Source organism: Austrofundulus limnaeus, unplaced genomic scaffold, assembly GCF_001266775.1.
Source record: "Austrofundulus limnaeus strain Quisiro unplaced genomic scaffold, Austrofundulus_limnaeus-1.0 Scaffold44, whole genome shotgun sequence".
NCBI lineage: Eukaryota > Metazoa > Chordata > Actinopteri > Cyprinodontiformes > Rivulidae > Austrofundulus > Austrofundulus limnaeus.
Window position 1 is genome coordinate 1377901 of NW_013952446.1, and position 15410 is coordinate 1393310.

The 15410-nt window shown below is 39.6% G+C and overlaps 1 long non-coding RNA gene across 1 annotated transcript; it reads right to left on the reverse strand.

Annotated features, from left to right (window-relative positions):
* Nucleotides 1-1864: 1864 nt before the first annotated feature.
* LOC106517080 (uncharacterized) lies at nucleotides 1865-4806 on the reverse strand. Its single transcript, XR_001310153.1, has 4 exons — nucleotides 4581-4806; nucleotides 4282-4489; nucleotides 3869-4011; nucleotides 1865-1943 (listed from the first exon to the last, which is right to left on the reverse strand). It is a non-coding gene; the product is annotated as an uncharacterized LOC106517080 (long non-coding RNA).
* Nucleotides 4807-15410: the final 10604 nt, after the last annotated feature.

Sequence of the window (15410 nt, forward strand, 5' to 3'; positions counted from 1 at the left end):
GTGTGTGTGTGTGTGTGTGTGTGTGTGTGTGTGTGTGTGTGTGTGTGTGTATGTGTGTCAGAGAGGAGCTCAGCTCGGTGTTTGAGTCCAGTATGACCTGTAGACAGCAGCTCATTCTGTCTGGATTTATGTTTTGAGTTCACAAACTATTCTAGTTAATTTTTTAAAAGTTGAGGGACATTACATTAGCTTTTAGCTGCGCTGCTAATCAGCGCTATTTATAGAACATGAACGGACTCGTGGGAACCTGGTCACACACAGGGTCTGTGTTGGTGATTCTTGCTGTAATACTGTATATAAAAGTAATTATTGATAAGGTAACCATGCTGTGGCTTCACCTGTTGCATTTTCTTTAAAAGAAAGAAAAAGTAGCTTGCAAAGCTGTCGCATTTGTGCTACGTGATTAAAAAAAGCAGAGTTTTCATCGTGCGTCTAATCACACAATCACACACACACGTACATTTCTTTCTATCTTTGTGAGGACCGCAGTGCTCAAAGCCTCACTCTGCGCAGCCCCCCCCACCCCCACCCCCAGTTTGACGAGAGGTGGATATGGAGGGGCGCAAAAATAGCTCTCGACTTGATCTGGCCATATTTAAATAAAAATGACTACATGTCGTGAAATTCTTGGAGGGACGGGTCGTCTCGTTGGTGGGTAGGGGAAACGCTGTGCTTAATTGAGAATGACATAACGAAGGGATTGCCCACACCTGTCCATGAAATAGCCTTGGGATCAATTGTCCAATTACTTTGGGTCCCTTCAAAAACAGGGTGGCACATGTTAAGGAGCTGAAACTCCTAAACCCTTCATCCAATTTTAATGTGGATACCCTCAAATGAAAGCTGAATGTCTGGACTTTATGTCCATGTACATTATATAACTATAACTTGAATATGTTTCAGTAAACAGGTAAAAAGACAAAATTTGTGTCAGTGTCTGAATATATACGGACCTAACTGTATTTATTAGATGGCACTGAGCGCCCAAGGTGAATGTCAGGAAACACATTGTTCCTGATTGCACCATAAGTCAGACTTCTTCCACAGCAGAAGCACAGCATGAAAGAGGAGCCTGTGAGTTTAGCTTCATAAAAAAAACCTTTTTGGACAAATCCAACTCCAGGCCTATAGCTGCAATATGTAGCGCTAAGAATTACTTCATGCCTAACCACAACAGACTAGAGTATGTCATTCATTCCTATATTAAAATATAATGAAATTTATTCAAACTTGTCCATGTAAACAATCAACAGTCTCTACATGTAAATGACTGCAATAATTATCTCGTGGCCACAAAATAATAACATGTGACATGAGATAACTTTTTTAATCCAATGTCACTGGTTGGGCTCCGTAGACCCTTAGCTACCAACACACCAAGTTTTAGCTCATTATCTATAAAATTAACTGGGTTATAACAATGTTTTTACCTGAGGTCAGTTAACCTTAGTAGCCATCTTGAATTTTATTGACTCCAAAGATTAATTGTCAGTAACAGTGGTTATTTTCGGCAAGTTACATTAAAATCTGTTCACTGGTTCATGAAATATTTTGCCACAGACAAAAGAGCCAAACAACACTGGAAAAAACATCATCACTGTTTCCCCTTCAGACGATAAATACCTTCAAGTCTTTGACCGAGTTTCTGTTGGTATTCTTCTGTTTTGTTTTTCACTGAACATAAGTCTCAATGGACTCAATATTGTTGAACGGAGCCTCGTGGATTTATTTTAAAGTCTGGTCAAGAGATAGAATAAACAAAAATCAAACCAATTCACAAATAAATACTTCTTTCTATGATTTGTTTACTGGATGGATGGACGGATGGATGGATGGACAGATGGACGGATAAAAAAACTTAATTGGTGTATTAGTCTTGTTCTTCTGCTGGAGCCTTTGGTAGCGAGGGGTTCTGCCACCTTTCAACACTTTTGGTCCCTTTCCTGAAAATTAATGTTTAATTGTCAGAGTCTTGAAATCAACAAAAATAAATCACCAGTAACACATTTCATAAATAATTACATCTTTGAAAGTCCAGACACTTCATTTAGGCTGTGGGATATATTGGATATTCATTGTTGCAAAATCAGTGAATGTAATATCAACATGACTGCAAAAGTAAATTTTCTTTTCTTTTTGCTCAGATCTATACTGATTTGTGTCACCCAATTCATTAAATGTGAGCTTGTTACTGTCTGTCAGCTTAGTAAGTAAAGTTTCCTTGATGATCTGGCAAATCCATCAGTCACAGAATAAAAATGGTCTCCAGTTTCTAAAAATTAGCAAACCCCCACATTTTTGTTAATTTATGAACAAAACATTTTCTTTTTTAAGAAGACATCCAGCTTGTTTGAACATCATTTGAAAAAGTTTAATTTTAAGAAAATGCAATCGGTAATAGAGTCTGGAAACACTGATGTTTTTCTGGAATGTGTTTTTCTTTTTTTCAAATATACCTGACATGGAAAATATTCAAATCAAATCCATACTTTTTAAAAGTGTGTAAGAACACCTAGTCCCATCAGAGTCATCTTTAGTCCCAAACCCAGAAAACATGCAAATTAAAAAAAAGAAGAAGAAACCTAAATTTTTGTTTGGTCGTTGAAGACATTCCCATCTGAGGAGCTTTCTCAAACCTACAAGTTTTTAAACTGCATCAGATCATCAGTAGCTAAACTCACATGAAGATTGGTCTCGCTGCACCCCCTCCTGAGAGTCTGTAGGGTCTTTGTCTTCTTGGCTCACAGAGAATGAAAGTATTTTTGAATTGAATTTGTTTGTTTACTCGGGACAATGTGCAATTAAAACATAAATACATTTGATGCATTGCACCAGATTTAGCCTAAGGCTAATTTACATCTGCAGTCCCTATTTTAGGGTGAAACTGACCGAGTATCAGTCAAGGAAAAGTGAGCCCCAAATTTTTTCAGGGTACCAACACAAAGGACAATACGTGGACAATATATGGGTCAAAATCCAAGCAGAGAAAAAAAGCAGCGTTCGCCAAAGGACATCGTCAACACTGTCGACAGTAGGGCTGTAAATCACCAGCTTTATCATGATACGATATTACATCGATATATTTGTATGACGATTCAATATTTCTCGATATCACAAAGTCTGTCACAATATGATTTTGATTCAATTCACGTCAGCGATCGATACAATGCAATATCATATGCACATTTTACACGATATTGATTCACATCAAGCATATGATGATGATATATATTGATATTTTTTATTTTTGCCTCGATATAACTGAATCATGAACCATTCAAATCTATATAGATCGATGTATCGTTACACCCCTAGTCAACAACAAGTTCATTGTAGAGGAACAACAACAAGTTGCCTTTCTTGGACTGTTTGTTGCACATAAAAAGAGAAGAAAGTCTCAATAATTGAGGCTTACAGGAGACAAACTCACAGATTTTAGTGTGAGCACCTTGTGTTCGACTCTCCCCACCCACTGGAACCCAAACTCTATAGATAAAAGCTGTACACTATCAACAAGTCTCCACGAGGACAGAAGGAAAAACTTAAGTAAAACACATTTATAAAACTCCAAACATGAGACTAACTGGGCCTGTGTCATGTCAGCTGTCCTTATCAAGGTGAGGGACAATCCTCTATGGACCAAAATGTTTAGATTTTGGACAGAGAAGATGGACAGTTTGAAGGAGTTTGTCTCATGTTTCCATTTCTTAAACATCTCTCAGGGGAGTGGGACTAACCTGCATGTAACTTTAACATCTGATGCAGTTTTAAAGCTTTTGAGCTCTTTGGGGTTCTGTATTAAGAAATGTGTGAAAATCTCCATCAGCACTTTGGCCACAAACCTTTTTTTCCTGACCTGTTTTGCTACCTGCAGGTGCTTCATGCTGTTGGTCACATCCACTTTCTTGGGCCTCAAATCCAGTTTTTTCAGATTCCTTGTCAGAGGACAGCTTTTTCCTTCTTTCTTTGTGCACTGCAGGGCTTGCTTTGTGCATCAACCTTTTCATCACCCTAAAAGAAAAGACAGCTGTGTGAGCTTATACACCTCACAAAGAAATTAACAGTCGAGCCTTCCTCGAGGGAATGCATATTGTGATAATGAAGGTCAGTTAGCTGTGTGTCATCTTAAACTAGTTTGGCCCCAGACGCTAAGCAGCTGTAAACGTAAACAACTCACACATCTTTTTTGAAAGGTTTTATCAAATAGCAAATACACATTTGCAGGCATGTATTAAAAATAATAGTGCATATTTAATGAAATGTAGTAATCTTTATAAGTACCTTTGGGGTCATCTTTGCATCACAGTCTGCTGCAGGATTGTTGAGTTTTCTTTTGATGGCATTTTCTTTCCCTCGACATGTTGTTACAAACATGTCAACGTTAGAAGCTGCTTCTTTGCAAACAGCATCTTCCTCAGCCTGAACATTGTCCTCACACACTTGGTTTTTATCCTCTTCTTGCACTTTAACATGATCCTGACTCCTGCCCCTGAAATGGCAAAACAGCAGCATGCTTATTAATGATACACATAATCAGACACTGCTTTCAAAATAATACAGATCAAGAGCAGGTTTGTTACCTGCAGTTCCTTCAGCTGATGTTTTATTGCTTTCTGGATTTTATCAGCCTGAGAATGGAAGAAAACAAGGAGGCATGAAGGCATCCTATAGTCTAGTGAAATGAAGCATCCATGCATGGATAATAGGCGGACTTAATTTAAATATGCTAAATCTAGAGAAATATGATACTGCTTCACAGATGCACAAGATCCAAAGAAAAAGGTTTTTAAACATTTTCAAGCATATATTTTTAACTGATTTTGACTTTGTATTTGTGAAAAAAACGTTTCTATAAAAATAGTTATGAGATTTATGTTTTTCTTGTTTTCCTCAAAAATAGCACTTTAAAATGACGAATGTTTGTTTATTAGTTGCACAGTTTAAGAAATCGGTCACTGTGGCTTTTTTTTTTCAAATCAGTTATTTGTGCTGATAAATGAATAAACATATTACTGAAACAGACAGAGACCACTGCCATTAGCACCAGTGTCATGTTTTAAAACTGTTTCCTTACCTTCCCATTTGCTTTAAGGCCGAGCTCCTTCGCGAGCCTTCGCAGATCAGCTTATTTCATAGAGTCCAAGTCCATGTTGATGTAGTAAATACTAAATCCGCTTTAGCAGCGCGAGCGTACAAGTAGGGGTCTCTGCGGACGAGTGGGCGTGTCACAAGGAAAGGCGATTCTAAAGCGACACACCTGATTTGACGGACTATGTTAAAGGGACACACCTGACTGGACAAGCAAAAAAGGGGTGATACCGTACGGCACCACTTTTTCTGGAGACCCCTACTTGGGTCACATTTCTCCTGGTTAACCTTAGTGTTTGGGTCAGGGTCAGGCTGTAAAGAGATCAAGCAGGATCTAAGGATACCGTCATGTAGGCCTCGTAGCCCACAGTGTTTATGGTTTAGACACGCCCACTCTTGTGACACGCCCACTTTGATTCCGTAGATAACCCCTTCTCCGAGCGTAAGATATTTCTGTCTAATTTATTCATCTTCTTCTTCTTTTATAATGGCGGTTGGCAAACAACTATTAGGTGCATTACTGCCACCCACTGAAATGGAGTGTGGACCACAGTCGATATAAACAGTCGGTAAAAAAATAAAATAAAATAAAACTATATTCTCTCCAATAATTTGGTCTTTTTTAGATATCTAAATATAAATGAATATGATTTAGCACTTGAGTCTTTGTCTAAAAGATCTTGTATGTCCAGTTTCAATTTATTGTCCTGTAAGCTACATATTATAACCCCTTGCAAAAAGTATGGAATCACCAGTCTTGGATGAGCACTCATTCAGACATTTCATTCTGTAAAACAACCTCAGATCAAAAACATGATACAATAATAAGGTCATTCCAAAGTGCAACTTATTGGCTTTCAGTATCACTCAAAGAAATGAAGAGAAAAACATTGTGGAAGTCAGTGAATGTTACTTTTATTGACCAAGCATAGGGAAAAAAATACGGAATCATTCAATTCTGAGGAAAAAAGTATGGAATCACTCAAATTAAAGGTAGAAAATAAAGACACAACCAGTCAATTTCCTTTCCCTAAATTGACACCTGCCTCAGATTAGATCTGCTCGTTAGTCTGCAGTTAAAAACACCTGCAGTCATGACACTTTGGAGGGCTGCTGGATGACGTGGAGTGGCAAGAACCATGGCTCCAGCAAGAGAAATGTCTCTTGAAACAAAAGAATATTGTGAAACTTCTTGAAGAAGGTAACTCTTCACGCATGGTTGCTAAAGATGTGGGGTGTTCCCAGTCAGCTGTATCCAAGATATGGACCAAATACAAACAGCATGGAATGGTTGTTAAAGCCAAGTGTACTGGTAGACCAAGAAAGACATCAAAGCATCAAGACAAACAACTTAAGGCCATTTGTCTTGAAAACCGAAGAAGTACAACTAAACAGATGTTCTTCATGGCAGCTTATCTATCTAAGGGATCACTAGAAAAACTCGGGTTTTACTTTGATCCTCTTTTAAAAAATTGTCTCTTCAAAACGCATCAACAAAAATTAAAAACTCGAAGACGAGGCTGTAGCTAACTACCCGACATCAGCGCGGTTTGGGAAACATTTCAAAGCCTGTTTCAGCTCACCCGTCATAAATCAGCTTCACACATTTCTCATGCTTAGGAACGCAGCTTTTTCTGCATGTGCGTAATTATGCAAATAGATTAATCAGAGCTGACGTTCTGCTCACTTGTGATCGAATCATTCAAACATACCAAAGACGAGACGATAGTCAGCAGACGTGAGGTGACAAAGATTATTTTAAGTATCTGATGAGACGCTCAGAATTCATATGGAAGCCAACCTGTGGCTGCAAAGCCAGATTTCATCATCTGGATGCTGAGAGAACATTGTGTGGTGGTGATCTCACCCTCAGACAGATTACATGATTCATGCCTGCATGTCTGTGCAGTGCGCTTTGTTCTCCCACATGATTCAGTTCCTTTGAAAGAATTAGTGATATCACAGCTTTACATACCTGCTAAACACTGAGCAACATAAAAAACACATAAAAATAGAGGAGTTAAAATTGGCTGAACACCTTTTTTTATTTTAACACAAATAGGCTTACTATGACGATTGCAGCCATGAAGAATGTAATGTTTTATAAAGAGGTTTGGCACAACATAGAGTTATTTCAAGGAGGTCATGTCCACTGCCACCTTAAATTTTATCGTTTCAAATGAAAATTTCAAGTCTTAACTGAATATCTTTAAAACTGTCTGAGTTGGAGCCATTTTTGTGTTTGCAATGGTTGATTAGCGGTGGCGGCCATCTTGAATCGTGTTGATTCCAAAAGTTAAACAGTTGTAGATGTGCATCCAATGATTAGTTTCTGAGAGTTTTGTTTAAATCCTTCCATTGCTTTGTGGAATATTTTGCTAACAGACAGGAAAGCACACACAGAGAAGTACTTACATTATTGTCTGCATTTCGTGGTGACAAGTGACAAATATGTACAGTCTGACATGATGGAGACCAAGTCCAGGCCAAGTTGTTCGTAAATAAGCTTAAATGGTTTATTAAACACACTACATATCGAGATCAAAAACTGGGACAGAAATAGAAAGAGCCTCAGGCACACAGCAGGGCTTTTTAAATTGAACTTCCTGTCAAATTTGCCAAAATATGAACCTGATGTTTTCTAACTTGTCTTCTTTTGATGGAATATAAATTGACAAGTCATGTGACTTCATAATCGTTTCCTACAAGGACGAACGATAGGCGTATCTGATTTCTTGGAAAGATTCCTGGAAGACGTGCAGTAAGCTGAAACCAGCGGAGTGGCTGGCAGTCGTAGCTGCGTCCAAAACTTTCATTCAGTTACTTCTCAAACATCTTTTGGACATTTAGGATGGTTTCATTTTTTTAATACATTTTCTTTACCCACTAACTCCAACATCCTGGACAGGTTGCAGGTCCATCACAGGGACACACAGACTACTGTGTCAAACAACTACACACTCTCCCGCTCACACCTAGAGGGATCCTGTAATTTAGAGTTACCAATGAACCTAACATGTACACACGAGTAACAAGTAGGGTAACGAGTACACAGAGGAAACCCATGTGTGACAAATACGGAAATACTTCATAAGCCAGAGTAAAGATTCTGCTGGAACTCTAAGAAGACAACTACAACTGATTACCTTTTAGAGTCAACCCATTCAAGATGGCCACCACATCGAAGCAACCTCAGCAAACACAACAATGGCTCTAACTCAGCCGATTTTACAGACACTGAGCTAAAGTTTTGTGCGAAAGTAACCTTAAAACTTTGGCACTAAAGATGCACGATATATCGGCATTAATATCAGTATCGGTGCATCCCTGTTTGTTAGTAAAATTTCTCTTGAATCACTGAACAGATTTGAGTCAAACTCTCAGAAACCATTGATTGGCTGTATGTCTACGCCCTAACGGCTGAAGCCAAACTAAGTTAAGTCAATTTTAGAGACGTGAGCTGTAATTAGATATGGTAGTAGCTGCACGATATATCTGCATTAATATTGGTATCGGCTGATATTGGTCATTTTTTAGAATGTCGTATTGGCATATGTAAAATTGTGGCTTCTGTTAACATTTTTAACGCCATAATACACTAGTGTTACTTTTAACACTATATTTTAACACTAACACTATTTTTATGTTAATGTGACACTCAATATTGTTGAATATTAAACACCGGCTGGTGTTAAATTAACAAAAAAAAAAGGTGTTAAAATTTAGCACTTTCACAAATGTTATTTCAACACCAGCAAGTGTGGACACATACAGACACTTTGTTGGTGTTGAAATTAGCACTGTGGGTGTTAAATTAACACTGTTGGTGTTAAATTAAAGTGTATTTGTGCGTATAGGTATAATATAATTTGTGTGTTTGTGCAATATCGGTAAATATTGGTTTTCGGCCATAACAGCAATAGTTATATCAGATATCGATATTGGCTGAAATTTTCATATCGGTGCATCTGAATGACCTGCAGTCCTTCAAGAAATTCATATTGTGTTTATTTTAGTAACTTTAACTGCAGAATAGTTATATAAATTTGTCTCTGCTCTAACTCCCTACATCCTTTTAATTGAATATAATCATGGATCGTGTCACTTTGCACCACATAGAAGAGACCAGGTTGTTGCCTCATGAGGGTTTCTATAATCCTGTGTTAATCACAGCTGCACAAAGCTGCTCTGCAGTCAGCCAGCAACCTCTGCAGAATACATTTTATACTAAAAATATTCAGCATCAAAGAACAAGAAGAACAAGGAGGAGGAGGAGGAGGTGAAGCATGCACAAAACGAGGTCTGATGTTCCAAATTTAGTGCAAGAAGCATCTTTATCCCAGAAATAACTACTTCTTGAGTACATGTAATAATTGTAAAAGATAAAAGAGCCAATACGTAGTCTGATTCTTCAGTTTGATTAAACCAGAATTAATGAGCCTCAGCAGCGACGGGCCAGACGCTCTGCCCAGAGTAACAGTCGTCAAGGTGAGACTGACTTTCTTTGACTCAAGGGGATTAGCTCGTCTTTACCCGGGACACTCCCTCCTTCTATAAACAATACCCAGGCAGCACACTGCTGCGGTGCACACCCTGTTATCAGATCACTGCCATTAGCTAAATGCATTACCGCTGCTGCGAGCAGCCACACACACGAGAGACGCTCACTGACCTGCTGAGTCGAACCGTATGGAAAAACAAGCTGCTTCTTTTTGAGAAATGTACAGAAATATCAGCTAAATGTGTCATTTTCACTTAATCAAAACTGCAAAATATGGGCAAATATTGTATTGCAACTACAATGAATTCTGGGTATTTTTCAACCAGCGAACAATAAATTACAATTGACACTAAAAACCAAAGGTCCAGATGTTTATATTGTTTACAGATCAATAACAAATCAACACGTCAAAGTGGCAGATGTTTAAATCACAAGCACTGAGCACATCGGCTTTAATGTGTCACGTCGCTGCGGGCTGAAGAGGAGAGGAGCCGTGTGGCACAAATCTGCAGAATCTGGATCCATTTTTTTAAACAATAATCCCCTCCACGTGGGAGCAGCGGGAGATAATCCTGGAACAGCCGCATAGCTGTCATCATGTCAGAAACGTGCAGGGCAACCTGCCATGATCTGAGAGACGGAGATGTCACAGAACGAAATCTAAACAGGACCCCCGTGCCCCCTGCAGAAACAACACACCGACTGGTGGGTTCAGGACCGCTCCTGAACCCACGGGTCGGGACTCTGCTCCGGAGCTACACAGTGGGCCATCGGGTCGGAGGCACGTGCCTGTAACCGAAAGGTCACCGGTCGGATCCCACGACAGAAACAGTTAAATTCAGTCACGATTCCTTAAAGAGACTCATACGGCCGGACACATTTATAACCATTTTCCTCCAACCTATATCGCAAAAAAATCTTAAAGTACTCATACAATCAATTGTTTTTATAAATATGAATGACTTTTTGAAAAGATAGCATTCATAACATGTTGCAAAATATTTTTCACGCCACCGACATGAACAGTTGTTCAGATATTTGCGTGTGAAGTAACAGGAAGTGATGTCAAAGGGGAATGTCTGCGTGTAAACAAGGCATTACTACGACCACTGACAACAGAGACGAGAGACAAATCTGATGGTTTGGATTATTTTGAGTCACTATCGGAGAGATGGATTGTTTCAATAAGGAGAGTTTATTTTTTTTAAAATAATTCCCCTTTAATGTCATTTCCTGTTTCACTTGAGTCAAGTTCAAAAGAAAATCTCACTTTTTTTTTACTTTTTGTATTTGAAGGTCACAGTCATTTATGTCTAAAGACACACGGAGGATGACTCTCGGCTACAACCGTGCCAAATTTTAGCTCTACATCCGTAAAACTGGCGGAGTTCGAACCATTTTTTTTGTGTGTGTTTGTGTGTGTGTGTGTGTGTGTGTGTAGGCTAAGGCTGTGGCTCCTCCTGGTCTTCAGGACAGCAGCGGAGGTTTTGCAGTCACATGCAAACCATTCAGTTATGTAAGAGCATTTTAGGATTTCCAAAACCATTGTCAGGACAGTAATCACTCTTTACATCCAGGCAGCAGCTGATTGAGTGAAAGCCTGCCACATATTTTTTTACTGCACACGGTTTGTTTCGATATGAAGCAGTAAGTGCTGAGTGACAAAAACAGGCTGATGTGTCCGCAAAAATTGTAAACACCTGTACATCTAAAAAATAAAAACATTATCATATCACACAATGCATTTTGTGCTTTGTTTCCATTTGGAGCCAATAATGTAGCTTGAACCACATTTTGGCTGTTTCTGCTTTCACCGTCACCACTGATGTCAACTTGTTATATCATTTGTAAACCGTTACTCTGAGTGGCACTGAACGGATCCAGAGTAGCACCAGTGGTAAAAGCACCACAATATGAATGAATGAATGAATGAATGAATGAATGAATGAATGAATGAATGAATGAATGAATGAATGAATGAATGAATGAATGAACAACATCATCACAGAAAAACAGCCACTGGATTTGCATTTTAAAGTGGCCCTTATTTAAAATGAACACTGCAGATAAATGCCATTAGCAAACACTAAAAATGGAATTGACTCAGTCGGGTTTAACATATATTGAGATAAGTGCTCACACACACACACACACACACACACACACACACACACACACACACACNTCTACTAAGGACCCGGCCCGCCGAGACCGGGGAGTCTGGGTCCTCCGGAGGACCCGTCCTGCCGTTTTGGACACAGCCGATATCTACAGAGCCGGCTCTTGGCATAGGCGAACTAGGCGGTCGCCTAGAGCACCATCTGCTGGAGGGGGCACCGAACTGCAGAAGAAAAAAGTAATTATTTGTAATCCCTGGTTGTAACTCTGCTCAAGGCCCCTTTCAGTTAGCTTTGTCTTAAAAATCAATAATGAAGGATTACAAGAAAAATAAACTACCCATAAAACATTTGGGAAAGCAAATAAATCTAAGTTTACCGTTGTACCTTACTCTGTCAAACTTGGTTTTAGGGGTTCAAATTGGGGTGGGTGGGAGGGACATAGTTCGGGGGCGGGGGCTTCAACTCGCTTAGGGCACCAAAATGGCTAGAGCCAGCACTGACTACCTCTGTCATCAAATACCATTTATGAGGTTTGACCCAAATGGCTACAGCTCCGTCCTTTTTCATCGTAAGATAATCTGAGTTAAAACTCTGGCATGAAAGACTTCAAGGAGTGGAATCGTGCTTCCATTCCAGGAGTGCACCTGAGTAGGCAGGAAGTGGCAAGATCAAATGTAATCACTGAACAAAACAGGCATAGCAGATAATAATTTAGTCGTCCTGATTGCTCAGCGACATCAGAATCGATCCGTTATGCTAACATATGCTAACATCCATATTATCTCCTGTAAACACAGCGAGAAGACTTCACGTCTTCTGTGGGTTGTTTCAGGGTCACACTGGAGTCTGATGGGCGTTGCATTCAAAATATGGTGTGAACGACCACACACACACACACACACACACACACACACACACACACACACACACACACACACAGGTCTTCGTCGGTGGGCAATGTTGTTGTTAGTTATCTTAGAGACGGTTCAGGCTTTGTTGAGCCAGCTACCACAAATTAAGTCCAGCTGGGTTGAATTGGCTTCATAATACACCCCTCTGGTCTCACAGCGGGAGGCATTACTCTGTAACAAGTAAACACCATAAATGGAATTGTGTCTTATTTATATTCAGCTCTGGATGGAATAAGGCTGTCCATGTATACGTAACAGGTAAGATAGTTGAGGATGCTTTGGGTTGGTAAACGTCGATGTCAGGGTAACTGACTCGGGCTGTTTGCTCAGTATTTTTGAGGTGTGGCGTACTATCATCCTTCTGAATGGGCCACTGAATATCTGTACACAAGTAAATACTAGTTTACAAATCAGCCACAGCCAGGCTGTGTGTCGTGCTGCTTCCATGGCTACATAAACACACAGATGACCTCATCATCAAAACACTGTTTTCATTAGAGAGGCTGTAACTCATTCATATTGTTGAAGCATATTAAAAAACCTGTTGTACATGTTCAGGGAAAAAAAGAATGTGAGCTCTGATTGGCTGCCATTTAAATGGTTTCTGTGTGAATTTACACAACATAACATCACTAAATAAGTTTAATGATTTAATTTCCTGAAGGGAGTTTTTTATTATTTTTACTACTTGGGGCCTCAAGTTCAAGAAATGTTTTCTCAAAAACACACCTTGATTTATGACAAGAGAAAAGATTTTAAAATCTCAGAGACTCTGTGTCGTAAGGAAACAGACTGTCAGATAAAATATCAGACAACAATCTTTTACCAGAAAAAAAATGTCAGAGTTGGGAAAAATAATTCAGTTTGTGCTTCGGAGTTTCAGAAGAAGTGAGCTCTGCATAGCAACCTGCAGCAGTCACAGGTTGGACAGAGAGAGGGAATCTCAGGTATGTGTTAACAATCTGTGTGAAAATACAGGTTTTATGACCCAACGTGAAACAGCCAAACAGATTTCATTACAAATAACGTATGTTTGTCAAATTACAAAAACTTCACATTAAAAGAATTTCCAAACTGTCTCTCCAGCATGATTTAAAGGCAAAAAAGTTTTTTTTGTTGTTGTTTTTGGAGAGCGTGTGTGTGTGTGCTTGTTTTTACTACAGAGTGAGGACCATTTGCACCATAGTTACTATCAAAGTGAGGTCTTTGATATAAATTAAGGACCGCTTCAATGTCCTCACTTTGTTTGCAGCTCTGTGCTTTACTAGTTAGTATGTCGTGAATTAAGTTCTGGTTCAGGTTAGGGTTAGCTATAAATCAGTAATGGTTAATTTTAGGGAAAATATCTGAGGTAGGCATAAATACAGTTACAAAAATGAATGGAAGTCAATACAAACGTCCTCAGTTTAATGCAAATACAAGGATGTGTGTGCGGGGGGTTCTCACAAATCAAAAATGTTCCAAACTCATTATCCTTATTTGGGCAACAGTCTGCCCACTAAATAAATTGGTGTCGTGTCAGTTTGGATGGATCCAGTGTTGACACAGCACCTTCGAAACACACAAAGTCATAACTCGTGCTGTCCCACTGAACGCCGCCTTGTGCCGCTCACAGAAACCTGCAGAGTGTGTAGCAGCAGCAGCAGCAGCAGGGAAAGAGTTTAGCTTTGTTAAAAGGCCGACCTGAACGTTTGCATGAAACCGCAGTGAAAGCTGGAGGTCAGAAACCGACCTCGCCCTTTATCTCCTGCAGCTCAGGGAGGAGAGCGGAGATGGAGCCCGTGATTAACGGGAGTCAGGAATGAGGAAGTTTTAAGAGAAACTTATCGAAAAACGTGTCGACGAGAAGTGTCAGCGGGGCGTTCTGTAGGAATGATCAGCCGCTGTTATCTACAGCACGAGGAATTAGCTTCCCCTGTTGTTGATATGTAGGATTAATAATTTAAAGACACAGGTGGTTTTAAATATTTAAGTCACCTGTGGTGAAGGGTTGGGGGTTAGATTTCCAGCTAGACGTGTCCCTGTGCGGCACACAGAACCCACCCACTTCCCACTAATACGCTTGACAAGGTTATAAAAGTACTTTATACCTAATCCATCCATTTTCTTTACCTTCTTTCTGGGTCATGGGGGTCACCGGTACTCATGCTCAGAAGTCACTATGCGAGAGGCGAAGGACACCCTGTGGATCGCAAGTCCATCACAGAGAAGCGTAGAGATAAACAACCATTCAGACTGTCACTAACCCTAACCATAGGGACAATATAGAATACAGTACCACTGAATGTGCAAACTCCACTCAGACAGGCCTGAGACCACTGTAATCACTGTACCACCGTGCCACATGTGACAGGTGAAGCCACAGCACTGTTACCTGATCAATAATTTAGAATCACCAACACAGACCCCGCGTGCGACCAGGTTCCCACGAGTCCGTTCATGTTCTACAAATAGCGCTGATCAGCAGCGCAGCTGTAATGTCCCTCAACTTTGAAAAAAGTAACCAGAGTAGTTTGTAAACTCAAATCCAGACAGAATCAGCTGCTGTACAGGTCCTGCTGCTCTCACACACCGTATTTCAGACAGTCCAGTTCAGGAGCATTAACCCTTAAGGGCCCAGATAATAATCAATCTTTAAAATGTGATAAATAAATTATTTTCAGTGACTGACAGGAAGTTTTTTTGATAGTTGCATAATTGCATTTTATAAATGTTATCCTTTATATCTACAAGAGAGTTCTAATTCTTAGAAAGGACATGATTTGAGGTTTTTACTGATAATATTTTATT